At 36.4% G+C, this 21160-nt stretch overlaps 1 long non-coding RNA gene across 3 annotated transcripts in view; it reads right to left on the bottom strand.

Moving 5' to 3' along the window:
• LOC132367784 (uncharacterized) overlaps positions 1 to 21160 on the bottom strand; it is a 1019157-nt gene that overhangs the window by 264433 nt on the left and 733564 nt on the right. For all 3 annotated transcript variants that reach the window (XR_009503855.1, XR_009503857.1, XR_009503856.1), the window contains one exon: positions 18391 to 18461. This is a non-coding gene — a long non-coding RNA (uncharacterized LOC132367784). The remainder of the gene's footprint in view (positions 1 to 18390; positions 18462 to 21160) is intronic.

Here is a 21160-nt window from a genome sequence, read left to right as displayed (position 1 = left end):
ACAGTACGTTTCATTTTTTGTCTCACTTATCTGGATTGTAAAGAATCCATCCAGGGAAAGTTTATACCCTACCATTTCATACATTTGTCTTAGATCCCCTGAACTCAAGGTGTTTTTCCCTCTTTTAGACATTGATAACGTACTGCAATACCTGTTCCAGTAAATTGATGCTGAGGTCCTTCTTGTACAAGTAGATCTGTACAAGATATGAGTTAATATTTCTTGTGTTAATATTTCGTGTACAAGTTAATATTTCTTGTACAAGTAGATCTGTACAAGATATGAGTTCCTGGAGCAGCTTATATTGTGCGTGTGTGTGTGAGAGTGCGATACAAATATTTCTTGAATGACTAGGATATTGAAAGCATTATTTCCTCATTCTCTTATATAATCTTAAAGGATGATTTTGCCAAGTAAAACTTTAACCATTTAATAAGTCAATAAAGTTAACCTATATATCCAAGAGCTGAGCTAATTGAAACTCACCAAAAAAGGTTTTTAGAATGCTGACAATTTTCAGACTGAACTAGGAAGGAGGTTGGCACTGCCTTGTTAATGACAAGCCTTGTTAAAGACTTATCTTAATATATAGTGGGTCTTTATATGTAGATTTTTGAATATGTAATAAGTAAGAGGTACAGGTTTTGGAGTAAGACATACATACCCAGATTTCATAAACACCACAACCCTCCCACTCCAGATGTATGACCTTGGGCAGCCTTCTGAAGCCACAGCTGCCTCATTTGTACAATGGAATAAAGTAGTATCTACCTCATGGGGTTCTTGTGAAGAGCTCTTAAAAATCTTAAAATAGAGTCAGCCAGCAAGGGTTACACATTAACTCTTGATACTATTATTAATTTGTTGTTTTTATTGTATCAGACATTTATAGAATGAGTTCTTGTGAAGAGCCAGTGGTATTTAAACTCCCCATATGAGTTATTTGCTTAAGGAGCTGCCCCAAATATAATATGCAGCCCCTTTGCAGATATGATTTTTATTTTTTGATAGTTCTCATTAAATGTTTGGGTTTTAAAAATGCATATTTTGTAAGCTCCATGTGCTGAAAAACTTAATCACATTCTGAGCTTGGGGTTTGCTAACATTCTCTCTAAAGCCCTAGCTGAACACGGTTTTATTTTCTGGGAGCAGATTTATTAGGCCTATGAAGAGCACGTATTGATGCTTGGTAGCATGAATATCTCTTTATTGGAATAATTACTAGAGAGTTAGGAATTGAGAATATTGATTGCATTTATTTAATCTTTTGATATGGCCAAAAATATTAAAAGCCATCAAACACTGGCATTGCCCTTTGACAGCATCATTTAATTCTAGCTACAGGGAAAATTGTGACATAAACAAAAGTAGCATGACTTATCTGTCTTAATTAGGATACTTTCTATAGTGGGGGAAAGACCCTCCTTCCTTTAAATATAAAAGCACTAGCCAGACTAATAAAAGAGGGCAAGAGCATTATAGGTTAAGCAGAAAGTAATGTAGCTAAGAGCAAAAGGTATCCACACAGAACACTTGGCCAAAACAAGTCCAAAATGGAGACTTTTTAAAGTGGGAAATGTCTTTGTTAGTTCTAAAGTAGCGTCTCCATGCTACATGTTTGTAGATTAGCATTATTCCTTAAAGGGTCTGGACCTGTGCTGTACACTAGCCACAGGTGGCTATCTAAATTTCAGTTTAAATGAATTAAAATTAAATAAAATTTAAAAATTAGTTCTTAGGTTACGCTAGCTACATTTCAGGTTCTCAGTAGTCACATGTGGCTTAGTGGCTATCATGATGGATTGAACAGATAGAGAGCATTTCCATTATCACAGAAAGGTCTACTGGAGACCTTTCTGGGACAATCAGTATACCCCACTTCTTACTATAATTATTGGTCTCAATCTTCAGAAAGCCATGGTGAAATTGATAATAGAAAAGAAAATGCAAGAGATCACTCTGCATATTTCCAGCATTTTCTCTATGTTTGATTTCATGCCAATGAAACAGTTTTTTGTTTGTTTGTTTTGTTTATTTTATTTTATTTTAAGAAAAAAGGCCATATATTTTAGGGTAAGGATGAAAATATAAGTGTTACTTAAGCAGACACCTTTGTATTATGAATTAGTCCAGTTTCTTACACCATAATAATTAGCAACCAATAAAGCAATTAAAAAATAAAGCAATTTAACTCGATCATCACAGAAATTATTAAATTCCAAAGTTACAGTTTATCTAGAAGCAGAAGAGCAGTAAGAATGTTCATATCTTAATATCTTCCCGAATTTCAACGTATTCAAGAATAAAGACCTCAGACCCAGGCAGGCCAATTTACCCTGCAAAATGTTCCCCAAAAAAAGTATGGCTGAAAATTGGCTCTCCTAAAACAGAAGGTACTTTCAGAAGAGTTATATAAGCGAAACACACAGGCCAATTCAGTGATGCGGAAACCACCTCATGCAAGAGAAACGCAGCAAGCACAAGTAACCCACATTCACGTCTCAGAATCTGTCAGGGTCTCAGAATAACAATCAAGGTTGATTGTAACATCCTACCTCTCCAATGACAGGATGGAAAGCTTTTAATGAAAAGTTATAAACAATTAAATGAATGACAGTCCTAACACACTTTCTGGAAAAGATTCTTTTTTTTTTTTTTTAACACTTCATTAACCATCTGGAGTATCTTTAAACTTTAAACAAGTATCTTCTCTTAACCTCTTTCCCTATGCTGTTAGGATAAAGTGAGTATTTTTAATTCTCTTTACTATTAGAAGTGCCTGTCATATGCAGTAGATGTGTGCATGGAATATGTCACAAATTGGAGGTGAAGCACAGAAACTTGCTCAAAGCCTCTTCCCTTCAAACCACTTATTCCAAATGCCAAGTCTTTCCCACGTCCCTAAGCACATTCAAACATCCTGCTCTCGCAGCCACCTGCCCTTCCTTCCATCATGCAAACAGGGACAGCAATGCCACCTCCTCACAGAGATGTCCCAGGAGGTGATGGGGGCCAAGCACTTGTCTCCCACCCATCCGGGTGAGATGGAAAGTGGAGGGCAGGTAGGTGGCAGCAAAAACACAACTGCCGGCATTGCACAGATATTTTCTCGGCTTCAAGTACACAGCGCCAGAAGGATAGGGAACTAGGGTCAGCCTGCTTTCCAGAGCAGGTGTAGATTCATTCATTCACTTAAACATTCCTGAGACACCTCCTGTGTGGTTGGCAGTGCTGGTTCACAACTGGAGGCTGAGGCTCACGAAGGCCAGCAGCGCAGCACGAAGCGATTGCGGAAAAGCATTATTATTTGTTTTATCTTCTCTTCATGGTTTCATCTCAAATCAGGAACACGTCCTGGAGACCAGCGGGCTCACCACGGCCGGGGAAGAGGCATTCTGGGAGCTCCAGTTCTGGCAGGAGTCAGGCCGCAGTTGTGCGGGGGGCCGGGGCCAGGGCCGGAGCGGGCTGGAGGCGAGGGACCGCGGACGCAGGCAGGCGAGGTGCGGAGCGCCCGTGGTCCCGGCCCGGCCCCCGCCCCGGCCCTGGCTCCACCACAGTGCGCCCGGTCCGGGTGTTTTGTTTTTTTAAATCAACCTTGAACAGATAGAGCACTCTTATTCTTAAGCATATGTACCTAAAATAGTGATTCTGGCTCAATCTGAGTTCTCCAGCTACGTACACATCACTGAAGGTAGTAATAGGAGTCTGGGAATGATTTCTAATTAGAACTAAGTTACCTACCAGCTATCTTCAGAAGGGTGCAAAAAACCAAGTAATTTATTTTTTCTTTTACCACTGCCCCTCAAACCCATTCTGTCACTCTTCCTTCCCTTCCCTTATATAGTATCTCGAGAAGAACCATTAATTTACAACTACTTCTGAATATTAATGAACAGTCCTCATTTTCAGATATTAAAAGTCCACTGCAATATAATTCAAAACTTAAAACGCTCATCCAATTCCCTGTTTCTCATCTCCTCACAGCACTGTCACTACCTATTCCCCCCAGATTGGAATTAACCAGCCTTAATGTAAAAGGAGGGTGAAATTGATGTTTATTCTCTTCCATGCTTTACCTCCTCACCCACCCTCCAGAAGTCATCTTCAGCTAACCTTTAACCTTTAACCTTTAAGATTTATCCAGGCAACAGTGTCCCACAAACACCAAGCATCTCACTACACTCCACCTGTGGAAGCATACAGTAGGAATATCAGCTTCTGCAGTTAGAGTATTCTGCTCCAGGCTGAATGTCAGTTTCCATTCTGTGGACTACTCACATGATCTAGCTGTGGCTCTTCTGAGGAACTTTTACTTAGAATATGTAGGAAGCGGGAACCTCAGGAAAACACTCTCTGTTAGACTCTTCCAAGATGTTCATATCCCCAGTCTTCTCTCTGATCATGCTGCCCTCTTATATACAGGACAGTGAATCAGTTTCCCAGTTCAAATCCCTTGATGAAGGTTCTCGATATGGTTTAGCCTCTCAGACAGGTATGCGCCTATAATCAATGTCTAGTTTTGGCACTTCAGCTGAGATGAGGACAAGTTCTACCATATTTCAAAGAGATAAAATATTTGTTCTAGTGAAGGCTGTACATTCATTCAATCAAGTAGTATTTAATAAATTCAACTATGAACCAGTATTTTAAAAACTTAAAATATATAAAGTGTCTAGCACATTGTAGGAACTTGAACATGTATTGCCATTACAATTGTAATCTCTAAATTTACAAGCTCTCAGATTATGCTGGATTCCTATATCATTAAAAATATTAATTAAATATTTCATCCAATCCAATAACCTTATTTTTTTTTCTATGCTAGTGTTTTCCAAATTTCTCTCTCAGCCCCAAAATTCTACTCTGAGTTCCAGCTTCTGAGTTCCAGCTTCATACACTGATTCTCACCTGACGTGTTTTCTTGACTATCTCACAGGTGTTTCCAACAATATTTTCAAAATGAAACTCTTACACTGCCCTGCTCTCCTAACCTGTTTTGCTCCCAGACTTCTCCATCTCAGCAATTAGTACCACCATCCATCTTGTGGTTTAAGCCAGCTGTCTTCTTTGATTCCTTCTTCTTCCCTATCATTCCCACCCCTGGTACTAGATCCATCTCCAGTTGTTCATTTCTTCCTCTAAAAAATCTTGGTTTTTCTCAGCATCTCCTCTGACAACAGATTAGTCCAAAGCACTACCCTCTATCATCTGGCCTATGCTGCCACTGCTTTGCTGGTCTCAATATTTACTCTATCAAATCCCTTGTGCACAGAGCCACCAGTGTGACTTTTTGCAAGCATGAATATGAGCATGCTGTTTCTCTGCATAAAACCCTCTAGTGGCTTCCCATTATGCTTCCAATAAAATCTAAAACTCTTATCATAGCCTACAAATTCCTGAATAATCCCTGGCTCCTGCGTACTTCTTAAGACTCATCTATTTTTATTACCTACTTTTCTACTACACTCTAGCCATGCTGGCCTCTTTTAATTCTTGGAGCTTGTCAAATTGTTTCCTGCTTTAGAGATTTTGAACATTCATTTCTATCTAATTGGAATGTATTCTTCCTCTGCTCTGTGTGACTTGTCATGATTAAAAAAAATCATTTAGATCTCAAGTTAAATATTCTTTCCATCAAGGTTTTCCTAGATGACAACCATCTTTGCTGTCTATCCCTTCACTCTATTTGCTTACTTCAGAATGTTGACAATTAGCCTTGACTATATTTTATTAAATTTTCCACTAATCTGTAAGTTCCATTTTAATACTACATTTTGTTTATCTATTCTGCCAGTCTGTAAGATACAAAGAAACAGAGCCCATATCTGATTTGTTTATCATTTTATACTATCTAGGATAATATAGGTGCTCAATAAATATTTGTTGAATAAAAAATGAATCCAGAGGTGACCAACAGTTCTTTTTTCAGCTGTTAACTTATAAAAATTCTTGATTATTAAAAATGAAGTTACTACTGAATTTATTTTTACCAAGGTTAATTTTTCAAATATTAGGAAAATAAGAGGACTTTGGAGTTCAAATACTGATAAACAGTGGCTTAGTTTGATCATATCTGCAGGAAATATCCAGATTTAGAGAGAGATTCACCAAGAAGAAACAACAATCCACCTAATCAGTAGAATTTAGGCTACAATAAAACAAGACTTGGGAGAAAATACTATAGTGTTGACTAAGCACTTTAAAAACTTTTTGAGTTTACGGAACTGATTCTACATGATGTTTTTCTAGTCCCAAAGCAACTTCAATCTTAAGCAAAAAAAAAAAAAAAAAAAAAAAGACAGGAGAAAGAAAGAAAGAATAAGAGAATTAAAGAGTAAAAAAAATTGTCTACATTTCTAATCATATCCTGTATCATTAGATTCTCCCCAGGATGAAACCTGAGACAGCAGTAAGTTAAAAGGGAAGTTTGACCAACAGGCAGTTGATGAGGAAGCAGCTAGAATATATTAAAACAACAACAACAGAAAAACAAAAAACACTGAGGACTTAGCAATAGGCAAAAATGTGGCCAGTGTAGTAGGTGGAGTTAATTACCTCAGCATCCCTGAGGACACTGAGCAGATACAATCACCCAGTCACCACTTTTTAGTTAAAGGGAAACTACATCAAAGAGCTCACGAGTAATTATTTACAGACTGAGAGAAAAGTATTTTCATGAGATTGTAAAGAAGCAAAGAATAAGAAGTGGGAGAAGACTGTGTACCTCAAAAGAGAATAATGGAGTGAAAAGAGGACATCTGAAAAGCATGCATCTGAAATAGTGGCCACACAGAGGAGAAAGGAAATTAGAGGCTGGTCCTGCATAATATTAGGTTTTAATTTTTCTTGAGTGTATTTTGGCTACAACATAGATTCTAATTTCCTAGGATATAGCCCAGAAGTTCATATAGTTGAAGTTCAATATACCATTTTAAAGTAGATGGATAGATAGCTGAATGATAAAATGGATAAGCAATGTGTTGGCAATAATATGGCAATAAGAGATGGCAAATAAGTGACACAAGGGCTAGTACTCCCTCCCCCTTCAGTACCTATGCAGATATCACTAATCACACTTTCTTCCTTGCTAAGATTGAATTTGGATTCAATCTTTAAAACTTTCTCAACGCAGTGCTCCCCTACTAAAGTGTGGAAGATCTAATTTCAATTTCTTCCACAAGCTATTGAGAAAGCAAAGAGTAGAGGCTAGTTCTTACCTTTCAAGGACAACACTGTTTGGATACCCCTAAACTGTTTGAGTGTTATCACTCAGTATTTTAGCTGTAGCTAAGTGAAAGAGGTAACAATACCTCTTTGCTTGCACTGTTAATTCTAGCTAACTTTGGACAAATCATTGAATATATTCCCCCAGATCCATAATCTCATGAACTAAGATCATGACCCACATGACACATTAAGTTTTGGATCTGTTACTGTTTTTCAATGGATGAAATGTTATACATATATGAAATATAAAGGCATTGATATATACATTTTTCTTTATGCAATTGAAAATAATTATTCCCATATACCTTTATCTTTTTACAGCATGAGGTAATAATAGAGACACAATCGTTTCTTCTAGGTAATTTGAGTTACTTATAACAAGTGTAGAATAAATTATTGGTCATTTACTTCCCTTTATTTACTTGCTACTGAGAAATATACCACCATTTGGCCAGCTCTGCAGTGTAACATTAGTGATGATCCAATGAGTGGGATGAGATGGAAGCATCCCAATCACCAGTCCTAACTCTCAAAGCAAGCTCTGAAAGCTTTTGTTTGAAAGACTAGAAATAATACTCTCCCGTTATTCCAGATATCAACAAACAACAAACAAAAGCCAAATCTTTTCTAAAATCCTCTTAAACATCTCAGATCAGGACTGTCAACTGAGCCTATTGTTGCTTAGAGATTTAGAGGTTTCAGGGGAGAGTCCAAGAGAGAAGGAGCCCTGTCTGCTTTAACAGCACTGACTTGCAAAAAAAAATTTTTTTCCCACCACCTCACAAGCAAGAGGCATCTGTCTAGAGATGAGACGAAGGGGTGTCAAAACAGACCTATCCATCAGAATGTGACTTAAGGAAAAAGACTATTCATATTTAGAAAAATATAGTAATTGAAGTCCACAGAATGAAGGCTAGGACAGACATACTTGCTAACAGGACTAAATGGCGAGTATCTGCAAGTGCAAATGTGCTTTACATTCCATTCCCAGGGAATGTGCTGTCTGATTTGTTTGTCTGCATATTTTTAAATTTAATTTAAATTACTTTGTGACAGTTTGATGGTTATCATCTCAGTCTGCTGTTTTCTATTTTAGTGTACAGATAGTGCTACTCCCTAAGAAAGTGAAAGACACGTTCATGGCCTCCAGCAGGGCTGAGGGTCCTTGTGCAAACCACTCTGAGGCTCCCTGGCCAGGGATGGGGCAGGGCTGGGAGCAACCCACAGGCAGTCTGTCCTCTGCCAGGTCAGCAGGCACTGATCTCTGCTCCCGCGGAATCTTACACTGTCAGTAAGTGAAATTCTAACTTCTTGTTCCCATTATTGTTTTGTATTTCAGGGAAATGGGCAGTAGGTTTGCTGCTAGAAAGGCTGGAAACTACTACCCTAGATCCTTCTTGCCAGTGAAACTTCAACTCCGTTCAGGGATGATGAACTGGAATTGATCACTTCCTTTAAAACCCATCTTGCAAAGGTTTAAAGGGGAGGGAAGTGAGGTAAGTGAGATAATATGAGTTCCGGTAGATAAAGACATGATTAGAAAAATTACAGGCATATTAAGATTTCCTATTCTTATTTCCCACTTTGAGGTTTCATCGCATGTCCCAGAGGAGTTGTCCTGGTTTCCCATATATTTTTTTAACATAACGAAATGTTTAATAGAATATTTAGAATCATAATCCTTATTACAGTTTCAGAATATTCTTCATGTATGACCTATACCTAATGACCTAATGGCAAATGAAAAACGCGAAATAAATATTTAATCATTCCCAATCAATTCCTGTGTTCATGGTTCACCCAGGTATGAACTGTTCAGAAATTATTACATAGTCAAAGTAAGTGGAAAATTAGTTCTCCTTCTCTTTCTGTTAGCCTCTGTCACTTCCTCACTGTAGTTTTATCATTTCTTATTCCATTGTCTAGTTGCAATTCAAATCTATGTCTATCAAACTGAAACTTATATAGTTTAAGATTTTTGTTACTTCTAGATAAAAACTACCAAAAGCAATATGTAAGTTTAAGTACGTAAAAAGAGAAACATATTTTAGAGCAACTGAAGAGGCACTAAGCATACAAATATAGGGTTTTTCTGAAGCATAAATATAGATCTATATTTGAGTTTTATCACTATGTATTCAGATAAAATTCTTACATGCATTGAAAGTCTTCAGATTTACCCCCAGCATAATCAGCATGACCTCTACTGAAATGTCTGCTGGTTTCAAATAAGACAATTGTGAAAATTCCAGCAGCTTCTGATAGCATTAATTTATGAAAATGTCACTCTCTGACCTTGGCAAGTTGCAGTTCAATTTTTCAATGAACATCTAGTTCTTAGAACTTCAAATTCCATGTTGTCACTGGAGGCCCAACAACTTGCTTTTTTGTCATGTGTTCTGGACCTGACATAGGCCTGTATGTATCAGGTTCAAGGAAAAGACATGCAAGGAAGCCAAATCATTTTTCATCTAAATATATTCCTCAAAGTCATAAACACTTGTATATGCCAAATTAAGGAGCTATGGTCAATTCTTCTTTTTAAAATATCACTACTTATTGAAAGAAAATTAGTAAATCCAGTTGAAATCCTCAGGTTTTCCCCATACCAATGAAAATAAACTGATTTTGTCTTGAACAGAAGCCAGGGTCTCTGATCTCAAGAAGTTCACAGCAAATAATGGACACTGACATTTCAATCTACCTATGAGGTAGGTAGTAAAGAGCGTTGAGTATGATTTTGAACAGGGTTGACTTTCCCTTATAACACTGTGCTTCATTTAGATTCTGGTGCCAAGCATCAGTGTTATTGGGTCTTTGTACCTGGATATCTGGAGACAGAACACTAACTGTGTGGTGTCAGAGCTCACTGAGTTCGTGCTCACATTTCACTGGAGCCTGAGATATATTTTTTCCCTCATGTTTTCAGGCATAGTATTCACAGGCCTAACTTAATATCCAAAACTAATAATTATTTGTAATATAGCAGTAAATAATGCATATTATATATGTATGACCACAGCGAGAAATTCATTTTGTATAAAATCTCATGTGTTTATAGATATGCATATATACAAAAATATGTCTATATATATGAGTATATACCTGAAGAAGAACGTTCACAAAATAATACTTAACCTACTATATGTGTTTGATTTTTTTATTGTGTTCAATTTATTCTGCAAAAGCATTTTTGGTTCCTATCCACTAATACACTGCAACCCACAGCTTTAAAAACACTGTACTAGACATCTAAGGAGCTATATTATATTATATTACTAGTGGTACACATGCCTTTTAAATCTAAAACATAAAACATGTTTTAATATAAAACATTATTGTTAAAAATTATATTTCTTCTGCTGTCTGTCATGGTTTCCTCTGACTATAAGAATAGTTATTTTAATAAATATATTTTGGGTTTAAGACTGTTAATTTTTACTGAGTTGTTTTTTCTTTTGATTAGCTATTTCAGTGGAAACTTTTAAGGAGATTCAAAAGAAGAGAGCCAGAAAATCTCTTAGATTATTTCCACAAAGATATGGTAAAGTGGCCAGTCCTTGAAACTACCAGAAAATAAGAAAAATGCCTTCTTATTAATTTCATGGAATCTTTAGCAAATCACTTGTAATTTGCTGTTTTCTTAAATGTTCCCTGAAGTTACAAGACTTAAACTATTAACTTAATGTATATGGAAAATTTCCTACACAGACCATAGATGGAAGTGCTGATGCTAGGAAATTTTTATGGATGAGCCTCAAAATAATCATTTTGTAGAAAAGGAAACTGAGGACCAAGAAAGATTAAGTAATTGGATCAAAAGCTGGTTAGCAGAGAAATGGGCCTAGAATTCATATTTCCTCATTCATAGTATGTTGTATTTCCACTACAGCAGCTTTTCCCAGTCTTTCCTGATCTTAAGAATTATTTAGGGTACTTATTAAAAATGAAAATTTCCAAACACTGTTCCAGAAGATTGTGAGTCAGTAAATCTGGGATTAGACCCAGGAGTTTTCACTTTTCACAAGCATCCTAGGTGATTCTAACACTCAGGCAAGTTTGAGAATCACTGCCTCTGATTATTTTAATGACTGGATTTTTTGTTTCTGCTACAATACAGACAATTGGTTGCTGAATGTAAAAATGACAGTTTCAGTCAAAGTACAACAAATTTCTCACTATCCCATATGTACGTGAAGAAAACTGAACATCCTTAATGTTTTGAATAAGTTTTGCTCATTTAGAAACTAGTAAAGATGTTCTAGTCATAGAGATTTGAATTTAGCATAATAACAAAACGTATACTTCCCATATGTTAAAAGAGTCTTGCTTTCTATAATACTTAGCTTGGTCTCAAAGACCATGAGGACCCTTTAACAGCCTTCTCTTAACATTCCTTGACATCTTTTCATTCGATAACTCTCACAATGTTGCCACTTCATCCCCCAGGTCTGTTAGGTAACACTGCAAACTTTGCAATCATCTAGAGCTGCTATACATCTGAAAGTTTAAACTTTCCTCTTTCTACTTCTGACTACCAATCCCCATCCCTCCGGATGCCATCTGCTTTTGCCATACAGCTTCGTCACTGAAAACTCCAATTTCTCAACTTCCATTTTTTTGTTTCCTATCTGAACTTCTCTGCACTGTACTCTAGCTACGTTGGCCTCTTTTCAGATCCCTGGACATGACAAGCTCCTTTCTCTATCTAGAGTATTCTTCTGCTAGCTTTCATATGGTTTTCTCTTCAAACTTCAGGAGGGAACTCTTTCATGACTACCTACCTATAGGAGTTGATCACTTCACCCACTCGTTATCTTCTTGGCATCCTACTGCTGCCCCTCATAGCTCTTTAACAACCTGCATGCATATATATATATATATATATATATATATATATATATATATATATATATATATATATATATATATATATATATATATATTCTTACTTGGACTATAATAGGCTATAGGCTCTGTGAGGGCAAGGCCCATGTTTTTTTACTATTATATTTCCAACACCTAACATAATGTCTAGGTTTTATTAGTTAGTTAATATGTTAACCTAGACATTTCACACTAACCTCAGTTACTACTCTTAACTCTTCGTCTCAAAAAAAAAGGAGCATTTAGAAAGAAGATGGGATATCTCAGAAATTATTTGGTAGAACAAGCTATCTGATCTCAAAAAATGAGAAATGCAGAGAAAAAAGACAAATGAATACCCTGTTTATCAATTAGGCAGAGCTAACCTTAAAATGTCTCAGGATGTTTAACCTCTGTAATTTATTTTAAAATACTATATTTAGTTGCTATTCCATTAGATGTTCAAATCATTTTCACCTATCCCAAACATATTGTACAGTGACTCATCAGACATCTGTGGCAAGTAAATATACACAGTGTATTTTTAGAGTATCAAGTATGTGTGTATCCATTTATAGTGTAAGCAAAATTAAACCTGATCTGGAAAAAAAAGTGAATTCTTCAGATCTGACCACTATTGTCCTATTTTCATCCTTAGAACCTACATTTCCATCGTACAATTTTCAGATCACTTCCCACCTTTAAATGCCAGAGTTTATAGGAAATTGTTCTTTTTTTCTGTATACAACTTTGCTAGAGGAGCCCTTCTGCAATGAATGTTGAATGCTGTTAAGCCCTATTTATGGCTTTAATAGCTTTGCATTAATGAAAAAATCAGATACCCTTTATAGACCCACCTCAGGGGTTCATCTAGGAGATGTTCTATTGATGTGAAAGAGAGTTAAATTGATTTCTGCCAAAGATGAGAAAGTAGAAAAAAGTCTCCAACTGCATGTGGATAATGAAATGGCTTGTTTTATCACAAATATTCACTGCACATGTTTTCTACTTATTCCTTCTAATGGCTGTCCCCTGCTTTTCATATAGCTCAAATCCAGATGTCTAAACTGTTATGTGTATCAACAGAAAAAGGGAATGAACAGAATCTCACAACATTTTAGTGAGAAGAGAGTTAAACATAGAGATATCATTCCTGCATTTTGATTTGTGTGTGCACTTATTTGGATAATCGGAAAGTTTGTTTTTTATTAGTTAGACTTCCTGGAACAATTAATCAAGATTTTAATCACTACATCTATAAAAATAAAGTTACATGTGCAGACTAAGAACTTTCTAGCACAGAACTGTATTTTTTTTCCCCTCTTCCTTTAAAGTATCAGGAATTTCCAAGCTATCAACATTTGCTAAATCTGGTCATGCATAGTCTTCAAAAATAGGTTTCCTTTATTTTCAAAATACTTTCCATTTCAGTAGGTTTCCATGAAGTAAAAACATTTACCATAATGGACGAATTTCATCAGGGAACTGTTTAACAGTGTCCTAAATGAATAGAGCAAAAGCATTGCAAAGATATAGTAAAAAGAAGTAAGCCTCTTTCAAAAAAAAAAAAAAAGTGCTAAAATTTAAAGCCAAGCCTTATTCTGAAAATTGGACAGTATCCCAGGTATTTTGCCTAAGAGTGAGTGAGGGCCGCAGAGAAGTCAGAGACAAAAGAAAAATCTGGAGTAGAGTTAGCTGGATTAGACTCAGCTAGACTAGGTCTGGTTATAAAGCAAGACCACCATGACCAGGGGAGTTTACAGTGAAACTGACACACAGGCCAGGAGTTGTGGTGTTGCCAAGGTAGAACCGATATTGATGTAAGGTGCCTGGAGGCAAGACAGAGAATGCGAGAACCAGAAACTAATGACTCATTTCAAACATGAAACCACAAGATGAAGCAAAAGCCAACTTGAGCAAGAAGAAACAGGAAGGAAGAGAGTGATAAGCACCAGCCAGAGCATGTGCATGAAATTAAGTTAGACACATGCATGTTTCCTGATTCATGAAGCCAGGGAGGAGATAAAAATTCAGGCGGCAAGTCATGAGGTACTTTATTTTGATTTGAATATAAGTAGTCATCACAATCAATGAATACAATTAGTCGTTCTCATCAGTTTGTATGTACAGACCCTTAAAAATGTTAGGTGCTCCATATACAGCTGTAAGAATGAATAAGGAAGATCTCTATTACTGACATGGAGTAATTTTCAGGATGGATTTTTAAGTGCAAAAGGCAAGTACAAAAGAATATAGCATACAGCCTTTCATAAAGTAAGAAAATATCAATATATCTGCTCATTAGTGCAAAAAGTAATTCAGGTAAAAAAATTCAGAAACAAATGAGATGGGTTACCTCTGGGGTGGTGGGAATAGAGTGGAAAGGATGGGGGAATGAGAACGGGAGTGGATCAGAAAAGGAGAGGAAGAGAAACTTCTTTGAGTGTACCTTTATGTATAGTTCTGCATCTTAGAATCATAGCAATATTTCATAAACAGAAGCAATAAATAATTAAATTCAAACTGGATATAGGGGAAGGACTGAAAATGGAATACAAAAATAACAAATAAACTTAATCCTATTACAAATGAATAAATAGTCCCACTGCAGGGGTCAGAGAAAAATAGACTAAGTAACTCCATAAAAAAAATAAAAGTATTTTCACAAGATACTGTAAGCCTAAGGAAAAAAAGAACTATACACAAATATAATGCTTCTGTTGGTAAATTTGATTTCACTGGAGTATGAATTAGCAATTCTGCGACTATCATATGTCAGTGTATCTGATAGTAATGGATTGTGGGTAATGAGACACAGGTTTCTCACTATCAGAGAAAGGAGTTACAAATAAGGAAAGGAGAAGGCTAGAATGAACTAGGTGATGTTAGATTGGAATTGGAAATATCAGTTGGAACTGATGGATTTTATTAGAAATAATGTGAATTGTTAGGAAATAGATGTAGATGTGTATATACGTGGGTTACTATACATACAAATATTTTCTAGCTGTATTCACTGAGATGGCATAACAGCAATGTTATGTACTCTATGCCTAGATCTTGGTTTCTATAAACAATTCTCCAAAAGAAACAAAAACACTTGAAAAATTACTGATTCTAGGGCTGGGAAATTACTGAGGAAGTCCAAGATGAGCTTGGAATATCTTAGAGTTCTGAAAAGTAAGGAAGTGTTAAAACAAAAAAAGGATGAAGGTCACAGAAGCCAACTTAAAGATGTTTCCAAGAGCTAAAGCTGAGACAATTTAAGGAAAAAACTAAACAGTAATAAGCAATGGATAATAGCACATCAAATAAAATAAATCTCCATGAGTCTATATTGATATAAATAAGTAATTAAATACATAAACAAATAAATGGGGTAAAAGGGGTAGCTCTTCCTTATACTAGGATTGCAATTAATAAATGTAGGAGGAATGATAGAAAGTTACCATTTGGTGAACATTTTAGTAATAGGTACTGTAGGCAGGAGTCATCAATTAATGCTAAAATTACTGGGTGAAAGTATGATGAGAAACAAAATATTTGCATAGTCTCAAAGTATCTCTCTACAACATATTTACTACTTTCAAAAGAAAAATTTGAAATTTTACAATGGAGAAACCTGGCAAAAATCTCTAACTGACATTGCCAAAAATAAGACATAGCATCAATTCCTGAACATTTTCCTAAACTCTGTAGCCATTTATCTGAAAACTTAGAAAACACCACTTCCTATGTTAGAAAACATAGAAACACTACTTCTGTTGGAGTGATTTTCCTCCTTCTGACTTTTCAGGCACAGTATTTCATAAAATGTACCCCGTGCAACTAAATAATGCTATGGACTTCCTTGTAGTTTCACGTCTGATGACAAGGAAACTGTCTGGTTTAATGTCTCCTGAGCTTATTGGAAGACTCTAGCATAGGAGCTGAGCTTTAGACAGTTTTGACCAAATGACAGTCCTTCTCTGTTTAGTGACAGAGATAATCTGATTAACTGAATGGACCTTGCTACCACTAGGGTGATAGATGTTACACCTGTTTTTCTTGTATCACTTATATCACAGCTTCAAAGGCTAAGTAAGAGAACTTAACGCCTGCCTGTACAAAGTTCCTGGACATCTAGGATATTCCTCACCACAGCCATGAGCCAAACAGATGCTACCTCTCAGATGTAGCATCTACTTTGATTACACCACTAGCAGTAACTATTGCCTACAATGCAAAAATGTATTCCCCCAAAATTATTCTGTAGAGTGCTGGTTTTGAGGGATGTTAAATGGTGTTCAGTAAAAGGACAGGGGAGGGGCTTTCGTTTGAAAATATACCCCTACGAAAAGGTAAAAGGTATCTTATTGTTACCAGAAAAACAAACCACACCAAGTTTAAATTTCTATCTCTAATAGTGAATTCTTACTTCAGATATCTAAATAAAGACGTAATTCCTGAAGATTATATCTGATCACATTAAACAAGGAATTGGTTAAATTTAGGGAAAACAGAGTTAAAATTTTATGTTTAACACATGAATTTGCAAAGTTTGAATTGTCTTCAATGTATTTTTAAGAGGGAAGAAATGGTGTACAGCTTTTCACAAACCTATTCGACCGTCTCACACCACCACCTGCCCTTTTTCCCAGAATTTTTTTAAGGACTAGCATTTCCTGAAACACTTTTGGGAAACAGTATTTTAAGAAACAATAAATTAGTCACAAAGTAATCTTCAACTATAATAAGTAACAATAGAAAAATAAAGTCTTTGTGCTTACGGTTGTGCTTAGAAATTAAAGTGTACACTTAGATATCAACAAAAAATCCAATGATAAACAAATATTAAAATGCCAAATGGTTCAGATGATCATTCCCACAGGGTTTATCAACACAGGTTAGAATCAGTAGAGGAGGCAAAGGAGCAGAGCCTGGAGCTGAGCTGTGATGTGTGAGTAGGCTTTGCATAGGTAGAGAGCAGAACTGCACAGAGCGCTACACACAGAGTAGGTGTTTGTTAAGAGCTTGTTAATTAACCAGCTAGCCTGAACCGTATGGCCCTCAGAGGAAGCATGGCCTGGCTCAAACTGGAGAGGAGCCACGAGTAAACTTTCCATCTGGCAATGATGCAATGGAGGTGCCTTTGCAGAAAAATCATTAGAGGCTCTTGGAAGAGATGGCACAAGCACTTTATCTAGCGACTTGCAGTGAGACCGTTCAGGCTGTTATGCCTGTCCTAGAATTCTTCCTCCAGAGATGAAAACTTGGCTGAAATGGTAGAGGGCTTGAGGGTACAGTATATCATCTCCATCTGTCTCAAAGAGCATATATTAGTATCTTCCTCCTGAGGAAGAACTAGCCCATTAAGTTATGACTGTATCATCACTCCCTACACTCACTTTCCACTCAATCAAAAATACTGGCTAAGCAAGATCATAGAAGCAAGGCACTATGACAAGTATGGTAATATGGAAGGTCGGAATGCTTATATCAACTTATCTGGAATGAAGGAAGCCAATATAAACCTTGTTAAAGCCTTCTTAAGTGTATGATTCATATCTTATCCATCTATGTATTACATTGCCACACAATGAACATAGTGTATGCTCAGTACACAACGAACTTTACCTAGCTAGAACATGGTTTAAAGATGTCAGTGTCTAAGGCCTAATCACATAATCATGTCATGTATTGATATTTAGAGTAGCTTTCTTTTTCTTAAAGAATCCCACCTTTCTGATAAGATAGGAAAGTACTCTGCATTAAAATTCAATACTGCCACGAGTTGCCACCATACTTATGAAAAGACCTGCTTTGATTCACAAATGACTTGGAGTTTCCTTGAAGATACTTTGATACGTGCCTTATGATGCCAGATTTTACAATAACCTTTTATTTTTAAATGCAATGACATGAAAAGATAAAATCTCCACATAATAAGTGGTCTTGATAAAAATGCAAATTGATAAAAGAGTCAAGTTGTCTCCTTTACTCTTGAATTCTTAACTCAGGTACCTACATACAGATACAAATTCCTAAATATTATATCTGATTGCGTTAGACAAAGGATGGGTAATCTAAAGATGATTTCCTTTGACCCCTTCTAAAGCTGCATGCATTTATAGAGCATTCTCTATAATTTTTGATGTATCTAGTATTGTCAGTTATAAGATATTATTGAATATTTATGAATAAATTATTTTGGATATGCCCTTTCACAAATCTTAGGTCCTTCATTATCAATAAACAAATCTGTTGAAATAAGGACTTTTCATTAAAAGTGAGAATTGAGTGGTATAAGTTACTTACTCATTCATTGTCCAGATCCTTCTATGAGAACAGGGACCTTGTTTATCTTCTTGAACACTGAATCCCATCTCCTAGGGTACAAGTAAAATAAATTTTACTTCAATGTATAAATGAATGAACAAACTAATCAATAAGTAAGTTGCACCAAGGAAACATGGATGTGTAACCTAGCAGGACCCTATGAGGCCTTCCCAGGACAGATACCTCCCCCATATCGTCTGCTGTAGCTCCTCTCTGAAGTACGTAGGTAATAGTATCTGCACACTTCCTGAGTTGTTTTACAGATGCTAAATCCACCACCAAATGGAAGAAATTAACTACTTGATGATCATGAACCCCCAGACCTACGGGCTCCTAAGGATTGATAATATTAACTGCCCTGTTACCTCACCATCAACCAATCAGAGAATTGTGTGTGAGCTGATCACATACTCTGGGCCACTCCTTCCCCCCTCACCTGGCTTTTAAAAATGCTTTGCTGAAACCCTTCGGGGAGTTCCGGGTATTTTGGGCATGAGCCACCTGTCTCCTTGCATGGCCCTGCAATAAACCTTTCTCTGCTCCAAACTGACATTTTTGTTTGGCCTCACTGTGCGTCAGGCACACGAATTTACGTTCAGTAACAGGTACTTTAAATGGAAAGGTACCTGTGATTTTCAAGGGTTCTCTGATTAGGTCCCTTGACCATCCCTGGCAGATATGGGAAAAATTAGGAGAACTTTTTAGCATCTCCTCAGTGTTGCCCTGTGCCCCAGATAGGTTCCATTTCCAGAAGAACTAAATATAGTCAGGATCTTTAAAAGCTATAAGGAGAAGCTGTTCACACTATGTGGGTCAGGACTAAGAGCTTTGTGTCATTTGAATTCTGTGCCAATCTCTAAAGCACTTGGTTAGGACAATGTAACAATGGATTCTTTCCAGATGCTACTAGCCTCGGGACCAGAGAACTCTATCTACAGTGTTCACTGTTTGACTCCAGTCTTTGAAGTCTTCTCGGAAACTGTGCCTTAAAACTGTACACAAGCTCCAAGCCTCCCTCTTTTATTACTTTTTTTGTTCAGAGCCTGAGCTATCACCACTCAATCAAGTTCTTGCCTTATTTGTGTTTTATGCTTTCAACTTAGCCTTCACTAAGATCCTTTAACCTACACTCTATACCCCTAGGCCACCCAAGAGCCCAATTTGCTCTGTCTTAGGAAGGAAGGAAAGAAGGAAGGAAGGACATTGGAATCCAGAGAGCAGCATCCACTGCCTCAGTCACAGCCCCTTCCTCTTCAGGAGCACCCCCTGCCTCCAAAGCTAGAGACCACTCTGGAAGGTTTCCTAGGCCCCGGGACCTGGCCAGCCCAAAAAATAAAGATAAAGTGAGAAGACAAAGAGGACATCAGAATCCAGACATTAAAACTGTACTTCTTTGGGTTAAGCACACATTCTCCAGAAAATTTTATTTAAATCCAAATAGCACACGGAATCTTCAAGATGGAAAAAAAAAATCATTATATCTTTATTTGAAAGAATTGATCAATCATAAAGCTTTCCTTCAAGGAAGAAAGCAACTAACATGGGAATGGATTATTGGGCATCCAGAAGGAAGAGACCCTAGAAGAGAAATGAAAAAGGCACAGAAAGAGAGATAACAGGACTCCAGAACCTAACTTTGCTTATCATACGTTTTTCCCTGAGTTTGTATATGTGCAGAATTTGAATGCACCTGAAGCCTTCAGAAGATTCTAGCATATCTTTTAAGCCCCAATTCTATTCCAAGCAAAGTTTATAGACTTAAAAGTACAATACTTAATTTTATTTGGAGCAGAGGAAGATACATAGACCTTTAACGGTTCTATTTGTGATAATAATCTGGAAAAAAGAAACAATATTGTGCCATATTTGTATTTTTTATGAAGTCTTACTAAAGGCTATGAGTCAAATAATATAAAAACTGTTTTTCATCTATTTTTCTGCCTCCTGATATATAAAACTCTACTAAAGACAGCTAATTCATCTTTACCACATAAAATGTGACTTTTCATAACTGCAAAAAAATAGTACACACATCATTTAAAACTAAAATGGGAAAATCTTTATATGAGCAATAAATATAATAAACATGTTTAAATGTAAATTTAAAACACAAACCTCAGACAATGAGCCTACATGAACACTCTGATATTTAGACATTTGTCAGGCAGCCTTTTTCTGTTTTGACAGCTAAATGAATGTTATATATAGAGGGACTCTCTTTGGAAGATAGACTTCCTTGCCTGGTTTCCTTCACTCTGAATACAACAGTAAGACATTTCAGTGTGTGGGAAGCATCTATGGTACAGAGAGTTGGAAAACATTCAGGCTTGAAGTACCAAAACAGTCAAATACTTGCAAAATCCAATATGCTCATCCATAATGATTCCTTCTCTATTTAAATCACATTTTCAAAGCCTAAGACAATCCAACCTGTAGTGTTAACAAAAGCCTCTTGCTTTTGACCATCTTATAGATGAGCTTAAAAAGAAGGAATATGTTATCTAAATGTTAACAATTTTCAGTTCTAGGAGGTGTCTTTTTTCCAGTGCTCAGACAGGAGACAAAAATTAACTGCAATCATCACATCTTTATATCACCTGTAGTCTTTGCTCTCTCTTTTTTTTTTTAAGTTCCTGCTTTGTATAAAACTATTGATATTAATATAAGAGGAGAAACCAGCAATGCAACTTTCTGCATAAAAGAAATTATTCCCAGAATCTTGGCTTTAAGTTGATTAATATTCTTAACA

Source organism: Balaenoptera ricei, chromosome 6 (genome assembly GCF_028023285.1).
Source record: "Balaenoptera ricei isolate mBalRic1 chromosome 6, mBalRic1.hap2, whole genome shotgun sequence".
Classification (NCBI taxonomy): Eukaryota; Metazoa; Chordata; class Mammalia; order Artiodactyla; family Balaenopteridae; genus Balaenoptera; species Balaenoptera ricei.
This window is presented reverse-complemented; position numbering and strand designations above follow the sequence as displayed.